The sequence below is a fragment of the Arvicola amphibius genome, chromosome 11 (genome assembly GCF_903992535.2).
Source record: "Arvicola amphibius chromosome 11, mArvAmp1.2, whole genome shotgun sequence".
In the NCBI taxonomy this organism is placed as follows: domain Eukaryota; kingdom Metazoa; phylum Chordata; class Mammalia; order Rodentia; family Cricetidae; genus Arvicola; species Arvicola amphibius.
Window position 1 is genome coordinate 56,034,387 of NC_052057.2, and position 9,694 is coordinate 56,044,080.

Consider the following 9,694-nt stretch of genomic DNA (forward strand, 5'->3'; position numbering starts at 1 on the left):
AATTGATTTCAAACTAAAATCAATCAGAAGAAATGAAGAAGGACATTTTATACTAATAACAGGAACAATTCTTCAAGATGAAGTCTCATTCCTGAATATCTATGCTCCTAATTGAAGAGCACCCACATATGTAAAAGAAATATTGCTGAAACTTGAATCGCACATCAAACCCCACATACTAATAACAGGAGATTTCAACACTCCTCTCTCAACAATACACAGGTCAAACAGACAGAAACTTAAAGGAGAAAAAAGGGAACTAACAGATGTAATGAATCAAATGGACTTAACAAACATCTGTAGAAAATTCTACCCAAACATAAAAGAATATACCTTCTTCTCAGCTCCTCACGGAACCTTCTTTAAAATTAATCACATTCTTGGTAACAAAGCAAACACTCACAGATACAAAAATAATTGGAACAATCCACTGTGTTTTATCAGATCACCATGGAGTAAAGTTAGAATTCAACAACAATACTACTCCCAGAAAGCCTACAAATTCATGGAAACTGAACAGTCAACAACTGAGCCACTCCTGGGTCAAGAAAGAAATAAAGAAAGAAATTAAAATCTTCTTTGAATTCAATGAAAATAAAGGCACAACATATCCAAACCTATGGGACACTATGAAAGCAGTGCTTAGAGGAAAGTTTGTAGCACTAATTGCCCACATAAGGAAAATGGAGAAAGCTCACAACAATGACTTAACAGCATGCCTGAATGCTCTAGGAAAAAAAGAAGCAGACTCACCCAAAAGGAGAAGACAGGAAATAATTAAGTTGAGTGATGAAATCAACAAAATAGAAACACAGTAAACCATACAAAGAAACATTGAAACAAAGAGCTGGTTCTTTGAGAAAATCAACAAGATTGACAAACCCTTATCCAAACTAAATCAAAGGCAGAGAGAGAACACACAAATTAACAAAATCAGAAATGAAAAGGGGGGACATAACAATAGACACTGAGGAAATTCAGAGAATCATTAGGTCCTACTAAAAAAATCTTTACTCCACAAACTGGAAAATGTAAAAGAAATGTGCAATTTTTTAGATAGATACCACCTACCAAAATTAAATCAAGACCAGGTTAGCAATTTAAGTAGACCTGTAAGCCACGAGGAGATAGAAGCTGCCATCTAAAACCTCCCAAATAAAAAAGTCCAGGGCCAGAAGGTTTTAATGTTGAATTCTACCAGAACTTTCAAGAAGAGCTAATACCTATAGTCCTCAAACTATCCCACATAATAGAAACAGAAGGCTCACTGCCAACCTCTTTTTATGAAGCTACAGTTATCCTGATAACAAAACCCCACAAAGACTCAATGAAGAAGGAGAATTACAGACTAATCTCACTCATGAACATCAATGCAAAAATTCTCAATAAAATACTGGCAAACTGAATCCAAGAAAACATCAAAAAATTATCCGTTATGATCAAGTAGGCTTCATCCCAGAGATGCAGGGCTGGTTCAACATATGAAAATCTATCAATGTAATCCATCACAGAAATACATTGTATTTGCATCATATATGAGTTGTTTTTTGGAACATCTTCCTTTGTCACTAAAGTACATTTTAAATTGATGGAGCTTGTTTAAAACTCAGTTTGTATATGTGTGGACAGAGGTTTCTGTCCTGCCTGGTCCCACAGTCATTAAGTAAAAACAAAACACAGAGGCTTTTATCAATTATACACTGATTGGGCTCAGACTTATTAACTAGTCCTTACAACTTAAATTAACTTATAGTTCTTATCTACACTTAGCCATGTGGCTTGGTAGCTTATTCATTGAGGTATTCTCATACTCTTTCTTCTGCATCTAGAAGGTGACTATAGACTGGGCCCTGTTTTCTTCCCCAAATTTTCCTTGTCTAGTCACCCTACCAATACTGTCTGGCTACTGAACAATCAGTGTTTTATTAAGCCATCACAAGTTACAAAATCTTTACAGAGTACAAGAGCATTATTCTACAATATTTCCCCAAATTTTCTTCTTTTTAGAAGAAGTGTGAGTCTATTCTCTTTTGTTTAGCTGTTTTTATAAAAAAAATCCCTAAGAACTGGTAAGCAACACTCTAAACAGAGACAAATATCTATAATCCATTTTGGGGACTGTGGGCATGGTTTTTTAGGCTGCTTTCTGCAGATTGATGATGATAATCTTATGGGGACTCAAAGAAAATTTAGGATTATGGCCAAGTCCTAATTGGAGTATTATGACGCTGGATCATCTCAGCAAACAGTTTTGAAGCTGTTCTTGATGTAGAACTCAGAGGAAGTTCCAACAGAAATATTCTAAAGCATTGGATCATCTAGGCCATCCATTAACATTAGAGATTTTCCAGGGGGTCTTCCTTTATTAAACCTTATTTTTTAACTCAAAATTAATCCACAGCCTCTCATTTCCTGTGGAAACAAAACCAAAACCTGTTTTTCAAAGTAACATACCTTTTGACTTAAATTTTGAAGTCAAAGCATTTTCAAAATATACAGGTTGGATTGATCCAACAGGATTTATAATCAGTTGTCTTTTAGGAGATATTGCTCCTTCCTTGTCAGTAAAACAATGAAAAGACAACACAATAACATACAGTATCCAGATTCTCTGTGTACTTTTTATTTGTATGTGTTTTTAAACTATTTTTATTTATTTATTTATTATTTTAGATTTTTGAGATAGAATTTTTCTATGTATCTTTAGCTATTCTGGAACTCACTCTGTAGAACTGCCTACCCTTGAACTCACAGAGATCAGTCTTCTAAGGAGATATGGGTTAGTAGTTTATCACCTTTCGTCCCAGCCACCCAGCTAGCTTAGCCCTGAAATAATCACACAGAAACTGTATTAATTAAAATACTTCTTGGCCCATCATTTATTCTATCTTCTTATTGGCTAACTCTTACATCTTAATTTAATCCATTTCTAGTAATCTGTGCATCACCACGAGACCATGACTTACCAGCAAAGTTTTAGCACATTTGTCTCTGGCAGCTCCATGACTTCTCTCTGACTCTGTATTCTTCCTCCCAGTATTCAGTTTAGTTTTCCCTGCCTACCTAAGTTCTGCCCTATCAACAGGCCCAAAGCAGTTTCTTTATTCATTAATGGTAATCACAGAACACAGCAGGGACTCCCACATCATGTAGTCACATTAGGTAAGTTTTCAAGATCAAGGATAGAGATATTTTAAATAGGTAGGTCATCTTTAAACAATTCATAGATCTATAGAATATGACATTTAAGATATTTTAATAACCTACATTCTTTTTCTACTTCAGAGAATATAATGGGCATTGAAGGAACTACACACAAAATTTACTTCTTTGTGGCACTACACACTAAGAAAAAGTAAAAATGCCCCTATCTTAACTGCTGACAGTATGCTGTCCTAATTAGATAAGCAGGACACAAAATATCCTGTTTCACAGAAAAGTCTGTTGGACATATTAGGCCTATAGGCTAAGATGGATGCCCTAATGTTGAAGAGGAACCTTTTATGCCTGTCCAGACAGCCAGCTATTCCTGTCATTACTCACATTTTTTGAAAGTCACTTGTTTGCACTTCCTTCTTTTTCAGTTAATATTCTTTCCATCTTGGGTCTCAGGGGGAGTTAAAGACTAGATATTTATAAGTATAATTTCCCTTGTTTATCTGAGTCAGAAAGCAAGTTATAATAGAAAGTAAATTAGGTACAAGAATACCTTGCCAGAAGATTGGAGAGTAAAACAGACCCACTGGTAAATCTTACAACAGGCAGTGAAAACACACTTCTTTAATCCCAATAGCCACACTGATTGCCATAGAAACTGGTCAGTTCATGCCTTTAATCCCAGTGGTGCACACCTATAATCCCAGACCTAGAGAGGATTATACAATGGGAGGAACATCTCTCAGGCACAGTCACATTATCAGAGTCTTGAAGGCAAGATTGCCATTTTCAGACTGAGGTCAAGGTAAGAGCCAGTGGCTGGTTGCTTTTCTTTTTAGATCTTCAGATTGAACCCCAATTCCTTTCTCTCTGAATTTTTATTAATCATAATTTAAAGTGGTCTCATGAAGACAAAACATATTTCACACAGGGAAAAAGTCCAGGAAAAGAACATAATCCCTTTCCTCAGTCCATTTTTCTCAATATGTTGTGAGAGAACTGGAGAAAGCTCATAGAAAAGAATAAATTATCTGGAAAAATTAATGCTGAATCTATGACAGCAGTCAGACTACCTGAATTTGAATTCAGCTCTAGTAGCTGCCAGGGACCAGCCTCAGCAGGGAAGAGGGTATTGAATCTGGGATGTCTGGAAGGTGAAATGGGTTCATGAACACAAGATTCTAATACAAGCTGACAGGCTATCAGCTGAAGGGTAGGTTCTTCTACCTGAGCTTAAAACCTGTCTTGTACTATAAATTTTACAGTGGGAAAGTGATTCTTTTTTCTTGTCACAGGATGATCATTAATTGGGCAAAGCAGATCACAAGAAGTAAAAAATTCTTTGAAATCAGAACATCATCATTCATCATGACATTTTCCCAGTTCCCAAGCCCCATGCCAGCCACTATATACTTAATTCTTAGCTTAGCCATAAAACAACTTCTGAGGCATTCACCTCAGAGGTTAACTCCTTGCAGTTACAGAAGCATAGTTCAAGTGGTTTTCCTCCATTGTCTACTCTCCCATTGTTCTTCTCAATTTCAGCTTTGATTTAAAATGTCATAAGCAGTCATCCCTAAAGCCCTAGGTTCTTCAGAACTTTATTCATCAACTCAAGTTCCTTTTTGTTTCACTGTAATTCTTTTGTCAAGTTTTATAATCAGAAAAATAAGTTTCTAGTTTCTACAATTTACCCAAATTTTATCAGTTTTTTTCATCAGTCAGGATTTTTCCCATAAAATGCTTTACAGCTTTTAATACCTGCCCACTCTATCTGATCAGGAGTACTCAAACTATTGTACAGCAGTACATACTTTCAGAAGCCTCTGGTGTGGAAAGAGAAAAAGAACATGAAGAACAAGTACACCAGTAAAATTATTATAACCAGAAGCATCTGTAACATTGCCAAATGCACATGCAGATGACATAGAAGTGGTCCTCAGGGCACATAGGTGTTTTCACCTTGGCCCTTAAATAACACTCTCATTTAGTTGCCACTGGTTTTCCTGGAGGGAATTGCTTCCTGCATCTCAGGAATCACATCTGGAGGGGGCTAAACTTTGTCATCTCTGACAAATAGTTGCTGTTGAAGTTCCTGATAACAAAACTTTTCCATTTACTTCTTTAAAAGGTATTCCATACAGCATTGTAGTAAATCTACACTAGGGACGAATTCACTAAAACCATGAACATTAGGGAACAAATCCAAACTATTGCATTTATATTATTCATCTGTAAATTCCTCCTTTCCTACCACAAATGCAAAAAGAAGAGCAAGATAGTAATAAAGAGAATTACAGCCTTGAGAAAAAAATATTTTATGAAGAGGAGAGTTTGCTTACTGTAAGCATTTAGGGAATATTGTCAGAGGATGCTTGTTTATTTCTGAGACAACAAGACCTGAAATAAGCACACAGAATGTGTATTAAATAAAACACTGATTGGTATATTAGTTTATGCATATTTCTTGCTAGCTCTTTTATCTTAAATTAACACATTTCTATTAATCTGTATATCACCATGTGGTTGTGGCCTACCAGTAAGATTCTGGTTGGTGTCTGGCATCTGTCTCCTGCAGTGACTACATGACTTCTTCCTGGCTCTGCCTACTCTCTCCTCCTCTATCTTGTTGGAATTTCCACCTCTCCCTATTCTGCACTGCAAGAGGCCCAAAGAAACTTCTTTATTAACCAATGGTATTCACAGAATATAGAGGGGAATTCCACATCAAGGGAAGTTCAAAGAGTTTGAAGAGAAGAAGTCAGTGGGCACTGGGGAACAATTCTGAGTGAAAGAGTAATAGAATGTACAGTCCTATATAAATACTATGTAAATTGAAAAACTTAAGTAACAATAAAGATATTTTTAAAAATCCTGGCTCTCAGTGTATACACTGAGGAATGGAACACAGGCATCTGCAAGAAAAAGCATACAAACTATCAATAACAAATAAATTAGTGAGAAGATTCAGACCATGAAGCAGAAGAAGTAGCATGGCTGACCAAACTGATTATGAGGAATGGTGAATGCACTACAAGTAACAGTCAACCTATACTGTCATAGTGAACCTGACAGGTGAAGCAGTGAATGGACCCTTAAAAGAAATCCAACACTAGCTCAAAACTAAGAGATAGATATTTATTTATTCAGGGTTAAACTCACAAATCAGGATTCTCTGATTGAACAGTGGATGGTGCAAGAATCCAAACAATCCAAAAGAGTAATTGGCTAAAAGGAGCAAGGGGAAGGAGAAAAGGGATGGATGTAGGTTCTGCATCCACATATATAGTATAAGAGGCCATGCCCCAGTAGGTGGGTCACTACAAGTTGCAGGTCTTCCTACAGCACCTCCCACTTTTGTTTAAATAAGAGAGTTCTAAGCATAATACAAAATTATATACAATAAATCAAATATCCTATTCTAACTAACTTAAGTCTTGTATAATAAATAACTTGGCCAAGTCATGAATGGAAAGTAACTACAATTATCTAGTCTTCAACCCCATCAAAGATCCAAGAAGGGAAATAATATTACTTGAATAAGCAGGAAGTGAAATCAAGCAACTTCCAAAATGTGCAACAAATGACAGAGACAATTGGCTACCAGGGCATCTCTTTATAATCTCCTTAGTTTGTTGCCATGTAATAGAAAACTTTTTCTTTAAACCTTTGCTATTGAAATGATGTTTTTAATGAAATTCTGAGGCCTGCAACACACTTCCAATCAATAATTGATCAATTTCTGCATTATCTTGTGCTAGAGGACCTGGCAGACCCATATGGGATTATATGTGTGTTATGTATATAGGATGAAGCCTATTCCTGATTATGTCTAGCACCTGGATAAACAATAAAGTCAATTCTGTGTTATCTGGTATGAATTCAGCGGTTTCAATATGCAAGATAAATCTTTCCACATACTGTGAATCAGTAACTATATTAAGAGGTTCTTTAAAATCATTTAGCATCATGAGAATAGCATATAGTTCTGCCTGCTAGACAGAATTATAAGGGCTTTGTTCCACATTACTTAATTCTTTTGATTTGTAACCTGCCTTCCATGATTTATTTCCATCAGTATAAAATGTACAGGCTTCAGTTATTGAAGCATCATGTACAATTCAGGGAAGAATCCAAGAAGTTCTCTTTATAAAGTTAAGTCTTTTACTTTGGGGATAGTTGCTATTAATTTCTCCAAAAAAATAGCATGAGCTCTTTGTCAAGGTTCATTGTCTTTCCATAACTTTTTATTTCTTCAGTAGTAAATGGCACTATAATATCTGCTGGGTCTATACCTGCTAGTTGACAAAGTCTCAATTTACCTTTTATAATTAAGTCAGAAACATTTTCCACATAAGCTTTTAATTTTTTACTTGGTTTATATGGTAAAACAATCCATTCTAAAATAATATTTTCCCTCTGCATTAAAATTCCTGTAGGAGAAATTCTGGAAGGCAATATGACTAGAATACAATTAAGATTTGGATTCACCCATGTTGCGGGAGCTCCTTCTGCTCCTTTAGCCAATAGCCACTGAGATACCAGCCCATTGGGGCAGAGACTGCCCTTCACTGTCTCTCTTGCTTCCAGCTCCACTCCCGGCTACTAGGCTCCTTTCCTGATTGCGCAGATGGCTGTTGTCTGGGATGGTGATGTGTAAGTTTTTCCCCCTTAAATAAATAACCATTCTATTAATCATAATTCCAAACTGGTGTGGCATCATTTGTGACTTACACCTTCATCTGGCATCCAACGTGGGTCTTGAACCTACGACCTTGAGATTAAGAGTCTCATGCTCTACCAACTGAGCTAGCTGGGCTGGTGGCAGGTAGCCTAGCGGGGTGAAGTGGGTATTCTAAAACCAAATGTTTGGGTGCCAGGTTCTCCTATTTTGCCATTCCCAGAGGAGATATTATTCCTAGAAATTCCTTGCCTACAATCCCTTCTCAGATGTGCTATTTTACCACAATTAAAACATTTGGCAGCTTGATATCTCCTCATTACTTTGGAAATTGCTTCTCCTACCCAAGATACAGCATTATAGTCAAATGTCTCAATGCTCACTGTATGCATAATGCATTCATTTATAGGTGCAGATCTAAACCATAAAAGACAATTATCTTTTGCTTTCTAAGTTTGCATAAGCAAAAGTTGGAGATTCAAGAATTATTAATTTAGCTTCTGGGTCCATCACTCCTATTTGTACAGCCTAACTTAATCTTTGTAAAAAAAAAAGTTAGTAAAGTGTTCTCTATATCCTGTCTAACCGTGGTATACGATTCAATTCTTTTTCTTAGTTCTTGAATCTTGTCCCAAACATTCAAGCATTTTTTTTTTTTACTTTTATCTGCATTTATTTCATGTTGAATTTATTCCTGTGCTAGAAGCTTTTGTTTCTGTCTTCTGTGTCTTCTGGGATATCTTTTTCTTCTGTGCAACCTCCTCTTCTGGCTTTGGAACAATCTGTTTCTTTTCAGTGAGGATCATCTCGATGTGGCAGGGGGAGCTCATGTGTGGGATAATCTGGCCATGAGCTCTGTAAGTTTGTCGGCTCATCTTAGGTGCTTTGTTCACCTGGATGTGCTCAATGACCAGAGAGTCTACATATAAACCCTTCAGTTCAGCATTGCTCTCTGCATTTTTAAGCATGTGCAGCAAAAATTCTGCACTCTTTTTTTTGGCCACCAACCCTGTGTCCAGCCCCACTGTTTGACCTGGGCGCACCTACGGACTCCACCATTGTGCCATTGGAACTGCACACACTGCTTTTTCAAAGTGACATCTTTCAGATACTTGGTCGCTTTTTGGATATGCATACCCTTGATGGCCTGGGCTGTTTCACGGGTGTTTTGAAAGTAAACCTGAAGGTTTGATCCTCTTGATTTGCATGATTTTGTAGTGTTTTCTGGGTCGAGAGAATAGCGAACCATCTTCACAGGTCACCTCTGGCCACTTACAGGAAGAGGAAGAGCAGCATTCAAGACTTTTTCGTGGCATGAGGACAATATTTCTCTATTGTAAAGAGCTTGGTCCTGTGGGTCAGCATAAGGGCCTTCGCCAAAAATTTGATCTTGGGAAACCTCAAGACTTTTTGCTTTATCCTGTTGTTCCATAGTTTTGGATTCCTCCCTGAAATAAATTCCAAACATCAAGGAAGCTCAGTAATCCAGGACTGCAAAAACTGAAAAAAGTCATGGGGGCTTTCCCTGATGTTAGAAGCCCAAGACTTTATCACCTTCTTAAAAAATGCAAATGCAAGCCATAAATTATGACAGCTTGCTTAATTTCTTTTAGATCATTCATTCCTATTGGTGTTTGTCTACCTTCTTTAGCTCCCTTTGAGCCTTTAGAAGCTGATGTTTTGTCAGAGTAAATTACAGGGTAGGAAGCCAAAGCCCTGGGTGAGCCAGTTCTGGGGGCCACTGGTGTTGAAGGAACGGGCGGGGGGCTGTATCCCGCCACCCGGCTAGCTTTACCCAAAATAATTACACAGAAACTGTATTCTTTTAAAACACTGCCTGGCCCATAGTTTCAGCCT

General features: G+C 37.1%; 1 pseudogene; it reads right to left on the bottom strand.

Moving 5' to 3' along the window:
* Positions 1–8,525: 8,525 nt before the first annotated feature.
* On the bottom strand, positions 8,526–9,086 carry LOC119826649 (annotated as a pseudogene).
* Positions 9,087–9,694: the final 608 nt, after the last annotated feature.